This window comes from Equus quagga, chromosome 4, assembly GCF_021613505.1.
Source record: "Equus quagga isolate Etosha38 chromosome 4, UCLA_HA_Equagga_1.0, whole genome shotgun sequence".
Taxonomy (NCBI): Eukaryota; Metazoa; Chordata; class Mammalia; order Perissodactyla; family Equidae; genus Equus; species Equus quagga.
Window position 1 is genome coordinate 50,459,782 of NC_060270.1, and position 21,273 is coordinate 50,481,054.

At 38.1% G+C, this 21,273-nt stretch overlaps 1 long non-coding RNA gene across 1 annotated transcript; it reads right to left on the minus strand.

Annotated features, from left to right (window-relative positions):
• Positions 1 to 2,603: 2,603 nt before the first annotated feature.
• On the minus strand, positions 2,604 to 20,916 carry LOC124238440 (uncharacterized). The gene is made up of 3 exons (XR_006888310.1): positions 20,733 to 20,916; positions 7,108 to 7,209; positions 2,604 to 2,842 (listed from the first exon to the last, which is right to left on the minus strand). It is a non-coding gene; the product is annotated as an uncharacterized LOC124238440 (long non-coding RNA).
• Positions 20,917 to 21,273: the final 357 nt, after the last annotated feature.

Below are 21,273 nucleotides of genomic sequence, written 5' to 3' on the forward strand. Positions count from 1 at the left end.
TACGGTCTTGGGTAAGGTGGCTGATTCATCTGAGGGCAATTTCCAGTAGCTGAAGGACTAAATGATTAGTACTGAAGTGGGAAAATACGCATAAAGCCCATCACAGAATCCCTAGGGACCACTGTTGGCATTGCTTGGATCCACTTTCTGGGAGAAAATCCTTCAGGATTCTGTTGGGTATGTTTTCCTGGAGAAACTTAAAAAAAAGAACATTAGCAGGATGAACCACAGCTGCTACTGCTATAACTAGGATTGAAGCTGCAACTGATATTCATAATCTCCCACCTCTATCACCTATTTTAAATTCTCCTGGTTAGTACATATGCTGGTGTATGTGTCTTAACTTGTGGGGATGACCCAGACTCTTATCTCTTAGAGGTCTGATTTCATGGTCACCATGACTTCCTCAATCCGCGCCGCTTCACTTCTCCATTTACCAACAAAAATGGCAGGGAAGTGTCAAGAGACACCCGGGTGGATCACATGAGCACCAAACATATTCTTCCCTGTTGTGTGATGGCAACTCTCCCTCCTTCTGACCATCAGGCTTGATTATCCCTGCTAGCACAGTCACCTCTTTCCTTGCTGGTGGTCTCTTGACATGAAAAGTCCAAAGCGACTAGGCAGCATCTACAACTTAAAGTTTAGTATAATATTCTCTAGTCAAAGCACTTCCCTTCAAGAATCAGGGCCTCTAAACCTGCAGATATGGAAAGCACACATTCCCCAGGTCACTAGGAGTCATGGTGGGACACTCCTATTCTTGGACTCAGGTATTCTACATATTGAAGACAGAGCACCATGTAATGATCATTGATTTAGGTTATATACTGCATCATGGAGGATGGTGCCCTATCTTCATATTGTATCATCTCCAAGCTGGTCCCTTAACTACACTCTTCCATCATTCTATCAAGCCAACTGGGTGGTGCAGTATGTGATACTGCCAATGAATCCCATGGTCATGTGCCCAGTGCCATACTTCTGTTAGCTGTAGAATATCCCTTAGTCCAATATGACGTTGTGTAGGATCCCATGTTAGTGATGAAACACAGTACCCCTCAGCTAATGGTGCTGGTTGAGGCCATCAGGCAAAAAAGGCAAATCCATACTTAGAATATATGTTGATTCTTCTCAAGATTATTTGCTGCCCCTTTCAAGGTAGAAGGGGTCCAATATCATTAACTTTCCACCAAAATTGTTCTCCTTGAAATATGGTACCATATAGAAAACTTGATGTTGGTCTCCACTGAGGACAGTTTGGACATTTGGCAGTGGCAGTAGCTAGATTAGGTACAGTGAGGGAGAGCTCATGTTTTTGATCTCATGCAGAATCTCTATTCCTCTTATCAGGCTATTCCATTCACACATATATTGTTCATGCATTTAAGAACTGAAGCTGCCAATGACAAGAAGGGTGATGTTAACTGACTGAGTCATTCTTTCTACTTTGTTGTTTAGGGTCTTTTCTCTGGCAGATGTTGTCTTGTGAGTGACGTTATGTGGTACTTTCATATTTCACCGCCACTCACATTAAGCCATCCATATTTCTTTTTCCTAAACCTTCCTGTCCCTGACCTGCCAATCTTTCTCTGTCAGGTTCCAGAATAACCAATCAAATCGGTTACAAGACTGTATACATTTCAACCTGGATCACTAATTTTTCCATACAAAGTAGGTGATCCAGTGACCATGATGATCAGGTTTATTACCTAAAGATCTTCTCGTTAAGAGAATATTCCACCACCACCCTCTCAGTACTACCCATTAGTGAGGTGGTAAAGAAATTGTAATTTACTTCTGGCCTGCAAAGTTTGAGCTAATCCATCCATGAACCTACTTCAGTACTTTCCTTCCTCCCTCATCAAGCTGTAAGGGACCTGTCTCCTCTCACCATATGACCATAGATAGGTGTGAGCTGAGGAAGAGATGCTTATACAATAGTGTTGGACGCCATGGGGATCTGAGCCACCTGCCTATGAGTTTTCTTATGCCTTCTTGCCATGCTCATCACAACCCTGGATGTGCCACTTCCATCTAATGATGGATTGCTGTTGGACCTACCCAATCTTACGACTTTGTGAGTCTAGAAGATTCCAGTTTGTCACGGGTAGCTCTGGCCACATGGCCACCTGATATACCATGTCCAGGTATCTCCAATGGCCTAGTAGCAAGCCAGGAGCTAGTATCCAAGAGCCACGTAATTCTCATTTGCAAATGTCATGGTTTTGCTTCAGAACCTTAAGGATCCATGTTGTAACAGTCCCATCGGGGCTTACCATAAAATCCATACAGCATCTGTCCTCCAGATACCTCTCATATGATAGGGTCTGCCGTATCATGTGGCCAAATGACCAGGTCCACTTGCATCACAATCTGTATCTTCTATGGAACCATTTCCTGCTCTGAATTTACTCAAAGCTGTTAACCTTTTGTGTATTCAATATTTGAATCAGAGCAGTATCCCTAAATGTAGAATATGCTATCTCCATAACCCAAAAAGGCCTACTATGCATTTTTCTTTCTTCTTAGTGGTGACAGGGGTGAGATGCAATAATTTGCTCCTTACATTAGATGGGAAGTTCTGACATGTCGTAGATCACTGCATCTCAAAAATCTTCACTGATATGGCAGATCTCCAAGTCTTCTTTGGGTTTCTCTCCAACCCCTGGAATGCATGTGTCTCACCAAGATCTCCAACGTACTTGCTACTTCTTGATCATTCTTTCTAATTAATATGACGTCATCAATATATTGGACCAATATGATTTTCTGCGGAATATCCATACGGTCCAGGTCCTTTGGACCATCCTCTGATGGGAATAGATGAGTTGACGTGGCCCTGAGGACAAGATTATACACATATGTCATTGTCTGTCTCAAGTGGATGTGAACTGTTCCTGATCTTCCTTTCTGATAAGATTAGAAAAGAATGCATTTACCAGATCAATGGCCATATTCAATGTACCTGAGATTTTATTAATCTGTTCTAGCAAAGATACCATATCTGGCACAGCAGATGCAAGTGGGCTACTACTTGGTTGAGTTTTTAATAGCACATTTTCATCCTCCAGGATCCCAGCTTTGCCCAGTTTCCAGACCTGAGCCTACACCATTCACTTGGAGAAGGTGAAAAATAAACACATCAATGCCTATTAGATGTACTCTCAGCTGCCTCACCAACATTGGTAGTCACTCTAATAATTTTTCCCACCGTGCCTCTGCTATTATTTTGGCTCCTATCATCCCTCCTGTTATCAGGAAGCACAGTCCTATAGAAGAATCTCCTAGTGTCAGCTTGACCTATAGAGGACAGCCACTACTGAGCTGGCTCCCCTCTGACCTGCACACTCCTTCTTATCTTGGAAAACAATGTCCTCTGCCCTTCCCACAGAATTGTCATCTAGTGGGCTTTCTAGCCTGTTGAAATATATGCCCATTTCTCCCAGCCTTTTTTATTTCTTCTTCCTCATCTGCCATGATAGCCTGGCAAATGTACCTCACTTATCATAGGCCCACGCTATCGACAAACTTCCAAGAGCCACCTTAGCAGCATATTAGCTCTATCTCCCAAGATCATTTGCCAGGGTGTTAAATCCTGTGTAATGGCAGACTGTTCCCATGTTAATAAACTCTTCCTTATTCAACTTTGTATTCCACCCTCCTTAATCCAACATCCTCAGGATCTAGTCTTGTACTTATTCTCCTGCCACCTTTGGGCACATGTAAGTTAGGTCTTGCCATGTCTTTGAAATATAGGCTCTTTCCTTCCTTAGTTGACCCTAGCCTTTCCCTGGCTAGGTTATTTTAAGGCTCAACTCCAGTTATTGGCTTAGAAGACATTACAGGAGGTGGATCCTGAGGGGGAATGTGTGCAGAAACCTTTGCATTATTTTCAGACAGGAGAGAAGTGTTAGCCTTGAACTGAGAGGGTGAGCCACTTACACACATCCAGAGGGTTCAGGAGAATCTGGGGATCCAAGATGTTTTAATGCATCAACCCTGATATCCTCATTCCAAGTCTTAGCATCCCACTGCTTCCCACCAAAAGTCCTGACCTGGGCATTGCAGACTTGCCATATTTGAAAATTGAATCTCTTTTGGAGCTTTATTACTCTTACAATTAAGCTCTGGGTTTGATCCTCACCTTTTCTGCCTTCTGGCTGCAGGAGCTGAGAATCTCTTTTTCAGATTGGGAGACCCAATCTGAAATCAAAGAGATTCATTGACTTTCACACTAGTCTCTAAGTGGTGAATAATCCTGGCCAGCCTTTTATTTTCTTTGTCCAATGCATCTATTGCTCAGTAGTACTGAGAGGGTGGTGGTGGAATATTCTCTTAACGAGAAGATCTTTAGGTAATAAACCTGATCATCATGGTCACTGGATCACCTACTTTGTATGGAAAAATTAGTGGTCCAGGTTGAAATGTATACAGTCTTGTAACCGATTTGATTGGTTATTCTGGAACCTGACAGAGAAAGATTGGCAGGTCAGGGACAGGAAGGTTTAGGAAAAAGAAATATGGATGGCTTAATGTTTTGTTTCCTCAGTACTTCTCAAACATCTGATATATTGAATCTTTTAATATATTCTCTCCCATCAATATCTGTATTAGTTATCTGTTAACGCATAACAAGTTACTCTCCACATTTAGTAGCTTAAAACAGCAATAAACATTTATTATGTCCCATAGCTTCTTTGAATCTAGAATTCTGGAATTGATTGGTTGAGTGGTCTCTGGCTCAGGGTTTGTCATGAAGTTCAGTTGCATGTCAGCTAAATCTTTGCTTATGTACAGATTTGACTGGAGCAACAACAGTCACTTCTACATGGCTGGCAAATTATTGCTAGCTGTTGGGTTTAAGTCGCAGGGCCTCTCTACAGAGCTGTTTGAGTGTCCTCATGACATGGCAGCTGGCTTCCTCCAGAGAGGGCAATCTGAGATACCAAGGTATAACCTTCAACACATTACTAACCTACCCTCAGAAGTCACACACCATCATTTTGGTGGTATTCCATTAGGCACATGGATCACCCTGATTCAGTGCAAGAGGGAACTGCACAAGAGCATGAATATCAGAAGGCAAGGATCACTGGAGACCATCTCACAGGCTGCCTATCACAACATTCCATCCAAATGCACTACCAGTGAATGTTCTAACAACTGCACCACTTCTGCAAATCAGGGATCATTGGTGCTCTCCTTACGTCCTTGATGGGGTCTTCATTGCCAATTGGTCAGCAGTGATCTAGCACAAAATTTTATTTCTGAGCCTAGATAAATAGATAGCCCATAGTGTCCTCACGATCTGGCCCCAGCTACCTCTCCATACTTGTCCCTGAACATGCTTCTCCTGACTCATTCCTCTCTAGCATAAGAGTCACCTTAACAGACAAGCCACACCTGCCCACCTCATCCTAAATGCCACCTCCCAGCACTTTCTATCTCCTTACACTGGATCATGACAAGACATTGTAGTGGCTTGAAAGAGTAAAAGAAGGTTAGGAAAAGTAGTAAAATTCTGGAGAGAGAGAGAAAGAAAGAGATGCTAGACATCTATCTATCTATCTATGTATGTATCTATCTATCTATCCATCTATCTATCTACATATTTTCTTTCATAGCACATCCTCATCTTACATTGGATTAGACATGTATTTATTTATTTGCTATATGTTTGTCTTCCACAGTAGATTGGACTTTATGTAAGGTCAGGCTTTGTTTTATTCCATTCTTTATCCTCAGTGCCTAAAACTGGGCCTAATATACAGTGGGCACCCAATACGTATTTGTCAAATGAATGAATGAATGACAACTTTTTAGTATTATCAGATATTGCTTTGACGGCTTCTGTTAGGCATATTTGTGGGTTCTGATTGAACCAATGCAAGAAGCCATAGCACTCTATTATGTTCAGAATTGTCTTCTCTGGGTTAAATTTGGCTTGAATTTTAACATAAAAGGTAACATTCTGTTTTGTAAGTGGCCTGATTTCCTTTCACATTGACATCCATTTTGGAGCACCTATTGTGCTGTGAACTTTGCTCTTGCAGAGTCTATTGTTTGACTGGAACCAGGATAGAATCCCTTGAAATTAAAACAAAAGAGATTAAAAAGGATATCATATCACCCCATTTTCCATGGTTTCTTTTCAATTCTTGGCTTCTAGATTCTCACATATTCTCATGACTAATCTGATCCAAGGACTGTTAGGCACCTTGCTCTCCCTGTGATCTCTCTGCTACCTTGTCACCAGCCTTGTCATTGTCCCTTGGTTTAAATCCTGGTTGCTACAGGTTGAAGAGGGGCAAGATCACCAAAATTAACTTATTCCTTGTAAACTTCTTTGGTAGAATTATTTAGTATGCGATGCATGAAAATCTTAGCCTTCTGTTGCTTTGAAACGTTTAAGTTATCCAAGTTCAAATAATATTTACCTATTTAGGCATAAATCTCTGTAATGGCAAGTCTACAGTAGATTACATCTACTCGTGCTTCAGCATTTATCAGAAGTTTTATCCTTGCGTCTCTATGCAGCATCTAGGAGTTTCCCTAAGAGATTAATGGATAAGAGAAAAAAACTTTTATTTTATAGATCAATTCAGAAATATTTAAGTTTTACGAAATCTGGCTAAGTCTGGGTGAACACTTCAGTCTTTTTTTTTTCTATTTTTATGGATTTGATTAACCATGCTATATTGCTAGAATATAGACTCCATGAGAGTGAGGACTCTTCTCTGTTATTTTCACACTATAACTAAAATATCTAGAATAGTTCCTGGCACATATTAGGCGCTTGATATATAAATTTCTTGAAAGAATTAAAATCTGTTATTTTTCCTGCTTGTGTGAGATGTCTTTATAGTAATATTTAGTTATACCAAACATAAACCAAATAAAATTTTTATTGCTTTTCTTTTTAGTGGAGAAATAATCTAACACTTTTAAAATATACTCTTGGTTTTAGAGGTTTTCACAAAGTGTCTTGTTTTCCCTAATCATGTTTACAGGTTTTAAGAAGTGAGAAGTTTTCATCGTCTCTGAAAATGTAAGAAAATTAGAGTTTCACATCTTCAGAATGCCTGGTGTTAGATTTAGACTTACCGTTAATTCATTCCCTCCACAAACATTTGTTGAGTCATATTTTATATCAAGCACTGTCCTTGCCTTGAAGTCATTGGCAGGTGTCCTCATTGATCGTATCCTCTGATGGGAGAGACAGACATTGAATTAGTGAATTCAACTGTGTTGAATGTTGCAAAAGAGTAATAATAATGTGCCATGGGAGCCAGCATTCAACAGGGGTGATCTCCCTGAAGACGAAATACTTAATTTGAAATGTGAAGGCTGAGTTGACGTTATCTAGCCTAAGGGTGGTAGAACGAAGTGTCCTGTTACAGGAAGCAGCAAGTTCAAAGGTCTTGAGGAGATGGAAAACGTGATACAATTCCATTTTTGAAAGTAAACTGTATAGCTGGAGTTCTGAGAGAAAGGAGCAAGGTGGTATATCACGTGTGCAGAGAGACTGGCAAGATCCAGACCGTGTGGATTCTTGAAGGATATTTGATTTTGAACTTAGAGTCTGACATCTTGTTTTAAACAAGTGACAGCATGGTCAGAACTGGTTGGAAAAGTCGCTCTAGCTGCGGTGTGGAAAAGGGGGTTAGAATGACCTTGGAAGACAACTTAGGAGATATTTGAAATATTTCAGATGAGAGATAATGGTGACTTGGGTTAGGGTGGCATTTGTAGTCTAATGGAGAAGCCTGACTGCACTGTCTGCACTTGAGTTCTGTGAGTGTCTCCTTATTGTTTTCTCTTTCAAAAATCTACTTTTTAACAAATGTATTAGAGTGGGATTTTGGTCAGTGCAACAATTTGATGCCTGTCTCAGATACTCTTATGAAGAAGAAGATTCTCATTTTTAACAGGTCCAGTGGATACAGTTTCCTTCTATACATTGAGCTGCCTCTTTCTTCCTGAAACTCGTATGATCCTTGGGAACAATGCTGACCAAGCCTAATTCCTCTATGATATCACTGTCCATCGAAGACCATGGGGGTGCCCCCTCTCCAAGTCTTGCCTTCTCCACACAAAACATCCATAGTTACCTTAATTGTTCCTAACATGATTTGATTTTTAGACTTCTCCCCTATTCTGTCATGCTTATCTGAGTACCTTATGATTTGTTAATCCCTTTAGAATAAGAAGGCCAGAATTAAATGAAACACTTCATATACAATTTGACAAGCTCAGAGTAGCATAAGGTTATCACAATCCATTGTAACTTTGCAGTTAACTAAATATCTTTTCAGAAAATTTCTGTACTTGAACTTTTTTTTTTTAGCACAAATAAGCTTTTAGAAAAAAAGTACTATGAAAAAATTCTTTTGGATTAAGACACTGTCAACTGGTAAAATGAAAATACTCTTACAGGGCAGATAATGAGTCGCCAGCTACTCAAACCTTAGCTTATAGTCTTTGCAATGGCTCAGCTGATATCTTCCTATCAAAATGAAATGTAAAACACACACTTTGAGAGAGGAAAGAGGATTCCTGATCCAGGACCCCATGGAAGCTGGCTGGGGACTAAGCTTCTAAGATAATGCAAACTGGGTGAATTGAGTGGATTTGGAAAAGGGATAACAGGAGTAAGGACAGTAACAGTAAATGAGAAGTGGAAAGATGTAAAAAAGCAATTCAGCTGTAGGTAACAGTTCTCTGCTGACAAGGCACTTTCCAGGGCCACTTTGAGACAGCTGCCTTTGTAAGATTAGTCCAGGGAGAGGAGAATAGAGGGCCTGCCATTTCTGTACTTCTGGTCATGGATAGACGCCCAAGACCAGTGAGGATGATAAAAATGTAGCAAAAATCTTTAAAATACTAGTGTTCGGGTGTAGAGCTGTTGGTCTTTGCAGCCAGGCCTCATGAACTGGTATACCACCCTCAATGCATCAGATTAAATGATTCTTTAACATCTGATCCCCACAGCTCCTTATAGAGGAGAGTCAAGGACTGATTAAATTTCATTTTCTTTTTGTGTGTGTGAGAAACTGAGAAGCAAATGTGAGAAGGCTTTTTCCATAGTTATAGATGACTTCAAGGGCAGAGCCAGGAATAGACAACCTTTTTCATACATAGTTTAATTTCCAGCCATGCTGAGCCCTGCCAGTTGCAAACTGATCCGGTGTGTGTTGGCAATCTGTCCTCGCGCAGAAAGTGATCGCGCGCCACATTTTCTGCACAGAGGCATTAGCGTCGGCATCTGGCAAAGGTTGCCTCTGCCAGTGGAACGGCTGCCTGACTGTGGCTGAAGCTAAAGAAGACATCGGGTTTCTCACTGTCTTTCTGGGTCAGATTTGCTTAGGAGAGAAATGCTTTGTCAAAAGAAGAAATGAAAGTAGGACTTCCTTCTCAGGTCTGTCTTGGAGACACTCTCTGGAGCTGCAGGTTTCATGTAGCTTTCATAAGATTACAATGCTTAATCTCAGTAGGGTTATCAGTTCTGTCATGTATTATAAACCCTCCAATCAAGGCAGTGGGAAACAGTGTTTCTATTTAATACCCGGAGAAATGGTGGAAGTCAGCGATTGATACCAACACAATGATGGGAAAAAGTGTCCAGAGGTGCTACTCACATAATCTCATTTTACAACATCTTGAAAATTCAATAGAAAGGACTCCACTAACAATACCATTACACACTACTGATTATTGTTCTCAAATGTTCCTAAAGCCCTAAAAGCATAACTCAACAATAAAAATGCTCTATAAATACATCCCAACAATGTACGTAACCGTATTTTTTCCTTTCAAAACAAAAGCACACAGTGTTAGTCAGAAGTTGTATAATTTTACTTAAGTAAAATTGGCTAAACTTGCATTATAATTTTTTAAACATTATGTAAATATAAATAAATGAAGTGTTCCTTGACATTGAAAAGTATTTCCAAATAATTTAGAAAAGGTGGAGAATATCGAACCTTGGATTAACTACCTATTTAATATGTGATCTTTAATGGGAGACGTATTTTGTTTATCACGAGCTCTATCTTGTCTGCAAAGGCATTTGGGGAAAAAAGGAAAATTTCCTTACAAAAAGCACGTATAATTTTCAAATTTCCTGCTATAAATGTGTCAACGTTTCTTGGTTTTATCTTTTGCCATGAAGACTTTTGGAATAAGCATATTTTTCAAATGAGTTAAAATTGTAGGAAGTTACTACTACATCCTGTCCAAAAAACAAACAAACAAACAGCTGAGAGCCATACATGCGAAGTCTGCTCCAGCTCTAGAAAAAAGATTTCAAACACGTTTATAAAAATATATTTTGTGCTTCCTGTTTGTGCTCACACCATGGAAAGACGGGGGAGTACATACCGGTCTACTTACTGAGAAAAACTACCAATATTATTTCCCCAAGATACTATATTATTTTATTCTGTAACGGAAAGAGCTAATGAATAATTTGGTACTTAACACTAAAATATCTAACGATGTTAATTTTTTAGCTTAAGTTGCAATTTAAATCATTTTTATACTATTGACAGCACTGAACTATAAAGTTAAGGACATTCCTAAAACGATATTCAAAACAATTTGGGAACTTCACATCCTTAAAAAAAATTCATATTTATATCAAAACTCATTTTCAAAGTGTCATAACGAATTCCTTAAAGTTTGTTGACAAAAAATTTAGTGCAAATTAAAATTTAATAGCAATTAAAAAACAAAATCTACATGTTTATATATGTAGATTTAAATATGTAGATTTTATTTTTAAAAATCTCCTAAAATATTTTATATTATTACATATTATTAATTTCTGTCACTGAGGAATCTGGAGTTGTTATTAAAGTGCCTCTAGAATATCTTTTTCATAGCTGGACTATCAGGACAAGTTTCTAAAACTTGTTTTTAAGAATCTACAATGCTACTGTGACCTTACACTTTATTTAAATACTTTTGAAAATGACTATTTTAGGCTATATTCTTACATGGCAATTTTATGCATTCAGTGAGATTTGTTTACAGTTTTTATAAACAACATTTATTGGAGAATGCAAGAAGTATCAGAAGAGAAAGTTTTAACTCCCTCGAACATAGTAAAATGATCAAACGTTTGGAATAGAAGCAAATTGTAAAAATCTGTCTTAACTGAGACACTTTGCCCTAAGGAACCATGCCTTTGTGTTTGATGATTCTTCCATAAACTTGAGTTTATTTTTAAAAATTGATCCTTTTCATATAAGAAAGTTGATGGAGAAAGAATTTCACTTATGAGTTTTTCCACTAGACACTATAAAACTCCATCACAGCACCTAGCATTTTTGGCATCTGCAGTTGAACCCCACAGTTGAATGTTGCCAGATCTTATTTTGAAAAATGGTGTTGTGTCTATAGGATGCAAATCGACTGGATGAAAATTCAAGTCAAATAGAAAAATATCTTTGGTCCTAGATGCTCCACTTGAGTTGAGTGGTGAGGAGGCCAAAACTTCAATGGCACGTAAAGAGTTATGGGAAGAGAAGAGAAGGGAAAGGAGTAAAAAAAACAAAGAAAAGAGTGAAAAGAGAAAGCAAAGAAAAGTAGGTTTCATTTGGAAAGAAAGATTCCATTCCATGCTTCTTAGTGCCGTTGCGCCTAAATGGTGTTGATTTCCCTCCAAATAAAGGGATGGCTGATCGACAACGTAGACTCTACATGATCATCTTTGTGGGAAATGTGACATTTGATTAGTTTTTCATTTTTCTTTTGGATAGCAAACGATGTTTTAATGTCATTTTCTTTGCTGAAGAAATTGAGACTATCATTTATATCAACAAAGAACACTTTTCTAAACTAGATTTTTTTTGTTTTGTTTTGGAGGGAGATTAGTCCTGAGCTAACATCTGTTGCCAATCTTCCTCTTTTTGTTTGAGGAAGAGTGTCGCTGAGCTAAGATTGGTGCCCATCTTCCTCTACTTTATATGTAGGACGCCTGCCATGGCACGGCTTGATAAGTGGTGTGTAGGTCCATGCCTGGGATCCGAACTGGTGAACCCTGGGCCACCAAAGCAGAGGGCAAGAACTTAACTGCTGCACCACCGGGCTGGCCCCTAAACCAGATGTTTAGATATTTAAAAACAGATGCTAGAATAAAACTAACTTGTAAAATGTAGGTGGGGAAACTTTTTAGACAGCTGGATCATCCTCGACGGCTCTTAGTTAGATAAAAGGTGGAGACTTTTAAGTTTCTAGATTTAATTTTTATAATACAAAATTATTCTTTACTGTTTTCCATTATATTTATACATACTGTACTTACCCAAACTCTCATTTTACATTGCTTTACATTCAAACGAATGAACTATGCAGTCACTTTACTGTACAATTAAATCAATGTGGAAAGTAAAGCAGTTACAGAGAACTCTGTTTACTTAAATAGGAGACTTTTGTGGAATTCAGTCTTGTGTGTGCTTTATCTTTCTTAGAACAATACTTCAAAACCTGTGTTGCAACCAGCGGGCGCAGTGTTGCAACCAGCGGGCGCAGAGGAGAGTTACAAACTAAGGGATTCTAAATAATTCATGGATGTGCACGGAAATAATGTTTCAAAACTGAAGTCAGAAGCAGCTGCGGGGGGAAAATGTTTTTAAAAAAGAGTCACAGTCAACAACAGTCGTATTATTTCAGGTTAGCTCACACCATTGTGTGCATTTACAATGCAACATTTGTATACTTCCATTGGTTTGGGAAAGAAAATTTAGAACACTTAAAACACACAAACAGCAAATATAAAGAATCCTTTCTAGTCCTTGCAGACATTATGACTCAGTAGTAAGAAACACCCTTGTGGTCGCAGAATCTACTCTAAAACATGATTCAATATTTTTTAAAAGTAAATCCAAACCTTGAGTCAGGCCAGGGAGTCCCCTATTCACAAAATAAGTACGAAAATAAAACAAGTTATTGCTTCCTGTTTTTTCTCTTTGTTTATTTCACAAATGCCCCTTATCCTGTAGGTTTAGCATAAGGGTCATTGGAGATGCTTGACAGCAAATGCAAAATCACCCGTTATCCAGGTAGGTCATTCATAATTCTAAGACTGAATAATGATGTAGAAGCAAATTATTTATTTTTCATCATCTCTAGCTTAGAAGCGTGAATGTAGTAATGGGAAAAGGAAAGTAATTAAAACTGTTTGAGGATGAATATTCAAGTAAAACAGGATATTCTTCAAGATCTCATTTGGAAAAGAGACAACTGATAATTACACGAGTGGAACCATTCATCTCTAAATTATTTAAATTGGTTTTACTCCAGCCCTTTTTTCTTGGCAGCAACTGTTATTCTAACTCCCTGGACTGACATAAAGACAATACGTATAAATATATTCATCACTGGATTTAGTTATTAGATAAATCTAAATTACCCTAATATCTCAAAATAACGAATCAGTGAGCTAAAGGCTTCATGGAAATAACTCAGTAATGTCATAGATTAAATAATGCATTCTTAAAAGTAACTTTTATATTAACGTTTTAAGGTTATTTATACTACATATTTTCCTTGAGTGATGGTGATGTTGACCCTTTAATTAACTGGGAAAAAACACATTGTCCGTCTTTAACATTCAGGAAAGAACTAGCTGCTTATCTTATGTGACTCAATGAAAGTTTCAAAACTTGTAAGTCAGTCTTTCTTCTTACCAGAGTGTATGCTTGACCCTTTTTAAACCGTGAGCCTATAAACAGTATATTTTGAGGTTTTTCCAAAAAAGATATTGAAAAGACTAAAATAATTTAAATTGCAGAATGCTAAAATGAATTATAACATTTTAATGAGTAATTATTTTTAATCAAGGTTTAGACAAATTTCTTAATTCACATTGCTGGTTAATGCTCAAATATTGGCCTTGTTTTAACCTGGATCCATGTTTACTCATGAGTGCAAATAAGCAGCATTTGAGTCCTAACTTTAAATGTATGCCTGAAATTGCAATTTTCCTCTTTTTTTCCTTTTAATTATCAAAGGTATTGTTTCCTGATTTTGCCTTTTATTAGGTCTGATGCCCCAAAAGCACCTCTATGCCCTTAATTCAAATCAAAGCCAAACGTTTCATCCCGCCTGTGATTTGCGTTAATCAGCTCTCCCATAAAGTTACAATTTAAAACAATGCTGACCCCCACCTGTGCAATTTGTAGCTCACGGACAAACCCATAATATATCACATAACTTGGCGGTAGAAACATGGTGAGTTGGGGAGATATGGATTTGATCCTGACTTCATCAAGCACTTCACGTTTTCATTTTGACTATTTTGTTATGGCCTTATTCTGCATTGATTGGCCTGTTTAGATAATATGTGCATGACACAAATGAGCCACCTTTACTTCTCTCTCTCTCTTTTTTTTTTTTTAACCACTTCCAGATACTCTAACCTTTGTATTTTTCAGTCCTGGAAGTTTTCTCCCTTTGACAGTTTATTGAGAGAGTGTGACATGAATGAGATCTAGAGAAGCTGTTCTATACCTTTGCTATCACATGAAAAAACTTCCTTCCATTTGCACGTAGGTGAGGAAGAGCGAGGAGGATTCATCTCCTTAGCCAGCTTTTGTCTCTCTGCAGCAGCAGCAGCCTGGTGAGCTCCACCCTGAGGTCTCAGGCAGGCTCTGAGAGAAACCATGCTGTGATCCAACTGGAGATGTCAACTCTTGGGCACAAAAGTGAAAAGTCTGCCATCCAGATATAGGTGCAAAGATCAGCAAATGACCGGCTAGGATTTGCCAAAAATCAGAAAATGATTTTCAGTTATTTATATGCTCATTTCAACTTTTCTCTGGCTTGATCTGAGAAAAATAAATATGTAAAAATAGACTGTATATAAAAATACGTGTGTAAATAGAAAAAAATGGATGTTGATTTTTCTTTTAGCATTTTTAAAAAATTGGTTGACAGTTGGTGATGCCTTTAGCTAGAACTCAGCTCTTTGCAGTGAGTAGCGTTCGGGGGTTGCAGGTTTCTACAGACAGAAGAGCAGGGGCACGCCACAAAATGGTTACTCAGTCAAACCTTTGGCTTTAAAAAGAATCATTTATTGGTCTAAAGCAAATGCTAAAGCATTTCAAGGAGACATCTACATGTACTAAAAACTAGTTACGATCGGGTACTTTATTCAGTGAGATTGAAGACTTTTTCAACTTTAATTTTCTTTCTGGTTAGGGTTCAAATGCGGGGAACTACAATTGTCTCCATCTCAGAAGTGGACTTACCTACTTTTTCCCCTAAGGTAAGGCCTAACAAATCATTCAAATATTCTGATTATATTTAATGGCTAGAAAGATTTTCCACTTCAGGTCTGATGGGTCTTAAACTGTTATATTTCTTTTTACTTGGAAGTGTAGCTAATAGTTACTATAGTTATTTTTTAAAAAATTTCTGTTTTCTAATTGTGTTCATGGAGCAAAGAGGAGAAATGTTCTTCTTTCCCATAAAGGAAGATGTAAATTTTGAAGTATGTTTTTATGAATTCTCTCACATGTAGATAGTCACTAGTTGTTATCAATAGCATATGTACAGATACAACAGCCCACAAATGTGTCCGATTATGGGGCCATCAATTTCACTCTTACCAAATAAAGTAGTTTGACTTTATTATTTACATGATTCTTAAAATATGCAGGCCACTGACCACACAAATAAACATGTGCTTTTGGATCAGTAGAAAGCCTGGTGTTTATGAACAGGGTTCTTTGTATTTTTAACAATATCTGGCACATTTCAGCAAAACTCTTTACTGAAACATGGAGCCTGGATAATTGTGTGTTTCGTGATCCATCCTGGGCAGGGGCCCCAACCTCTGCTCTTTAGGCAGAAAGGAGTATGAAAATCTGTGATTGCAGTTTGACGTTTTCTTTGCATGATTAGGTCAGTTGGTAAATCTCCACTTCGCAGTTCTTAGAAGCCCAGATTTCCTGTTACAAAGCAATGTGGTTCTGATTACAGCCTTACTGAAGTCCAGACATAGTACCTGCGTTCTGCTAGCAGTTCTACTTCTCATTTTCCATGTTAACATGAGCAACTTACTGACTGTACCTTCCTCTTCTTTGCCTTCAATGGTTGGGGAGGTTGAGAATCCAAGGGGTTGTAGAAGGGAGTGAAGGCAGAATAAGTAGTAGCCACGTTCCAAGTTCTGCTACAATGCTCTTAGGCTCTTAGGTTGGAGAACAGAATCGTAATGACTTGAACTCCGAGCGAAAGTTTTTCTAGTATAGAGCTGTGGCTCATCTGTTTTTTGCTTTAATTCTGTCTGTCACCGCCAAGTTCACTTGGTGAGACAATACGGTTATCTTTCAAAAGAATATTGCCAAAGACCTCTGGATGTACCCTAAAAGGCCCCAATCCTACCCAATATCGCAAGATGAATCTAGTTCATGGCACCATTTTTGCTCACTTGACTTGACAGCTTCTTGTATAAGCTTCTTACATAAGCTTATATAAGCTTTTAAGATGACATATATAGCTTCCTAACTCACCTCTTTCCTTTCATTCTTGCTTTCCTACAATCCATTTCTCACACAGTAGCCTGAATTTTCTTTCAAAAATGAAGGTAAAGAAGATCGTTTCTCTTTCCTGCTAGAATCTTACCATGACTTCTCCTTGCACTCTGATCAACATCCAGACTCCTTTCTGTGACATCAGAAAGGGCTGACATGATCTGGGTTGTGCCATTTCCCTGACCTCAATTCCTACCACTCGCCTTCTCTTTGCACACTATATTCTATGTACAATGGCTTTCTTCCTGGTTCTGCCTTGAGGCCTTTGAAAGGCTGTTCCCTCTTCTTGAAGAACTCTTTTCCTGCATCATAACCCTACTGACTCTCATTCATCCTTTGGGTCTCAGCCAACCCATCGTGTCACCCTTGCAGACAAATTTCCTGGGGCCGCCTTATCTGAAGAAATCTCTGAGACATTCCCCTTCGACTACTTTATTTTATTTCCTTCACAGCACTCACTACTGTCTAATATTATCTATTTGCCTCGTTGGCTTACTTGTTTATTTTTTGTCTTCCTATATGGGGATGTGTGCTTCCTTGGGAAAGGGACTTTATCGTATTCTTGGGGGGCTATTGCCTGGCCTGGCATAGCTACTCAATACATTTCTCATTGGATTGATGAATGAAAGACCAAATCATTGACTTTATCTTAGCCCACTAGCCAGAAAAATCTCAGGACTGGTTCAGAGTCTTAATCTACTTCAGCTAACTCAAGACCCATTAATTTTCATTTCCTTGTTTCCACAGTTGGTTAATTCTTGCCAGAGCCCTAAATTCATTTAGTTTCTGTTAGTATCTAGAAAGAGAACCCAACACAGTCTAGGTGCTTCATGAATGTTAGTAGAATACGAATCTAACATTTTATTTTAATTAAGTTGAGCAACCTCATATTTATATAATGTCATATTTGCCATATAACTTGTTAATTCTACTAAAAAAGTCAAGTTTCTAAACATAAAAAGAGAAAAATTTGTGATAACACTCCCTGTTTTAAAATCAGCAAGGTACATCCCCATGATTCCTGAAATGTGAAGGCTAAGCCAGCTGGGAATTAAAAATAATACTTTGAGTTTTTATAGGAACATCTTTCAAAGAAAGAGGTTTTACATCTTACTGTATCTACTCACATGGAATTTCTTTAAGGAAGTGTTCTTACATCCCCTTTTTCAGATGGAATTAATGTTTGGTGACTCACCCAAAGCCCGAGGAGGTGATGGTAAAGGAAGTCCCCAGTGTTTCTAATCCCCCGCTCCGCCCACAGCCCTTCCCTCCTCATCACCCACGTCTCTACCTTCCTGCCCATTTGCTGTTTGAATGTCTTTGTTCTGTTTGGTTCCCTTTGGATTTTTTTAAAGTTCAAACTGGTTTTCTTGTTTTCAGCATGTTATGTAAAAGCATGCACAAACAAAAGGCCTGGCAGTGGAAAGAGAGCGGCGTTCGGGGAGTAGGAAAGAAAGGAGATGGGAAGAGATTGTGGTAAGAATCAGGAGATCCTCAGTTCAAGAAAACTCTACCAAAGAGGGCAAAGGCCGGGGCATGGTGAAGCAATTCCCTTTCAAAGGTAGCCAGAAGGAAGGCTGGAAATGACTAGTGCATGTACTCATCATTTATGGCAATGCTCTCTTTATTGTGCAATTCGAACTTCAACGGCCTGCTTCGAAGCCATCCCGGGAGCCACACAGTCGAGCATACTTAAAGGCTCTGGCTATCAAACACGATTTGATTGGCTGCTAAAGACATATTTTCAGATGTGATGGATAAAACAGAGGCACTTGCTTCCTTTTCTGCTTTCACATCTCCATGACACAAATTTTTATTTTTCTAGGAAGGATAAAATAAATTTTTAAGGGGGGTGGAGTTGTAACCGATCAAAGAGGGTGGCAATAACGCCTGTTCTGATTTCACAAACAAGGAACCATAAAGTATAATAAGTGGGCAATTACCTCACGGTGATTCAGGCCGTTGGTAGTGAGCTGGGGAGGGGGCTCCGAACCGGGCTGCTGGGCTGCTTTGCCTCGCACCCACCAACACAGCCCCACTCTCAATTCCCACAAGGATAGGCAGGGAGAAAATTACAAAAACAGTGAAAAGTTGCTCTTCAAAGGCATCTCATGGTCTTTTTCTTTTCGTATCTGGAGGGGTTCAGTGGTAGGAGAAAAATGGGCCCCAAATGGCTGAGGAAATGCTATGAAGAAAAAAGTAAGCAATTGGGAAAAAAGAGCTTCTTCCATGTTAAAAAAAAAAAAAACAAAAACAGGATGCACGGCTGTGGGGCCTGTAGGGTGCGGGGGTCACCCTCCTAGTTCCACAATGTCATTCATGGCAACATTCTGAGCCCCTCTGAGCCTATTTGCCATCTGAAATTGAGGATAATATCTAGCTTGCAGTCCATTCTGAGTTTAACTCTCATATTAGATCCATAGAAAATAGTCAGTAGTTGATAATTTTAGAAATCATGGAGATAATTTGAACAGGGTTAAAAGTACAGAACTGCTAATAGCCTATAATAGGAAACATAGTATTCCTTTCCAAATCTGCAGAAATTGGAATGTTGTTACACAGGAGCTCTTCAGCTACCCAGAAGTTACATTCAGTAAAAGCCCTTTTTAAGCATATTTCATTATATTAATTGCAGGTTAAATCTGGGTCTGAAAATTAACAAGAATTTGATCACGTAGAAGATCTAGAAAAAATGAAATAGGTTGGACGTCAGATTGCTGGCTTGTTCACGGGTAAAAGGGGCGAGGAGGCGTTTTTTCTCCAAGGCCATTTACATTATGAAGTAAATCAAGCATTTGAATTTTTTTGTTTTTAATTTTCACCTAGTTGTATTAGCAGCATATAGACACCATCTGCGTACACCCTGGCAGCTTATTAAGTATTTTTTTCATATTTTTAATAAAATGTAGATAACTATAGATCGTATATTATTCAGCCATGTTTTCATTGCAATTTGCTATGTGGAGACGAAACTTCAAACTTCTTACAAATTCACCAAACCAACTTTTAAGGTTTTCTAAGGATTTTTTCCAATATAGAAGTAGCTTCTTGTGTTTTTACTGATTTTATACATAACATGTTAATTGATTAAAAACATACAAACAAATGTAGATTCTACAGGTAGAATGTAGAATCTATAGAAGAAATAAAAAAATCTTCTGTGAGCCCATTACCCAGAGGTAATTGTTATTTGGTGGATATCGTCTAGACATTTTTCTACTTAATCTTTCACAATTTCTTCCCAAGCGAAATCATACTATGAAGATTTCAATCTTATTTTAACTTAAGATAAACTAGGTGCTTTCAATGCCAATAAATATATATGTAGTATTTTTAATGATTTGCCTAATAATCCATTTGTATGGCTGTACCCTAATTTATTTAACCAACTTTCCTGTTGGGGAAATTTGTTTTTATTTTCCCATTTTTTTTACTATTAAAATCCATCCTTGTATTTGTCTAATTCTTTCCATAGGATTAACTCCTAACAGTGAAATTGCTAGGTCAAAGGAAATTCACATTTCTAAAGTTTTTGATATATATATTTCTGAACTGCCGTCATGAAAGTTTTTCCAACATATGCCCCAGTGTTTGTGAGTGGCTTTTCTCTCTTGTTAACACTGGATACTATAATTCTTTTACATCTGTGCTTCTCTAGTAATATAAAAGTATATCATTTTAATGTGCATTTCTATGTTTATTGTTAAGTTGAACAATTTTTTCATATGTTTATTGACTATCTGAGATTCTACTTTTGTGAATTGCCTGTTCATGGCCTTTGTCGATTTTTCTATTGCTAATTATTATTATTATTCTGTTGTTAATGTTTTTCAGACTGATATCCTCACTGAATCTCGTATCTTGGGGCTATCTATTACTGCTCATTTTGCAAATTCTTGATTTTTAAATTCATTTTTAAAATTCATGGCATCCAAAATTCCAAGTGAAAAATGGTAAATTTTGTATGGGCAAAGAAGTGCAGGGGCACATAAAGATATAGGAGTGGACCTTAGGGAAAGATCCAGGGTGTTCCTAGATGTTATTTAAAATAGTAGCTAAATTACAGCATGAGAGAATAGGATTACACATAAAAATATATTTTCTAATAGTTAACATTTTAAGGTGTTGGCCATGTTCTAGAACAGGATGCTGAGATCTTCTTCTGAAGGACTTTGTAAACGCGTTACATACCTTACTGTCTGGCTTGCATAATCCGAAGGGATGGGCCGGATGACTGCTCAAGATGTCCCTTGTCCAAAGCAATTATTTCCTTCTATTTTCACACATGAGCTTGAGGTTCGTAAAAGCTCTAATTCAAGGTTCTTTTCAGTTAATTTACAAATGCTATCTCTATTGTCCTTCCTAAAGGGCTTTGAAATTCTAAACTGTATTTCTAAGCTTAAGAACGAGTAGAAGTAGGTCTGTCTTTCAATTCTTCCTAATAGTAAAAGACACATACATACAGTGTGACTATGAGTCATCTTCCTAAGCTTTAATTTCTTACTGCTCTCTTGTGGCCATTCAAATGAACTGTCCAGATGCCTTTCTTTTTTTTAAACAGATCCTATAATATTAATAGGAAAAAAGTTTTCAAGCAGAGTCGTCGAATTTTGTTTGTGGAGCAAATTTAGAGTCTCTGACCTTTGAACATCAAGGTCCCAAATAACTCTTGATTTTATTATTAGGTGTTTACTGGGATGGGGTTGCAGAAGAGGAAAAGCCTGCAAGTTTC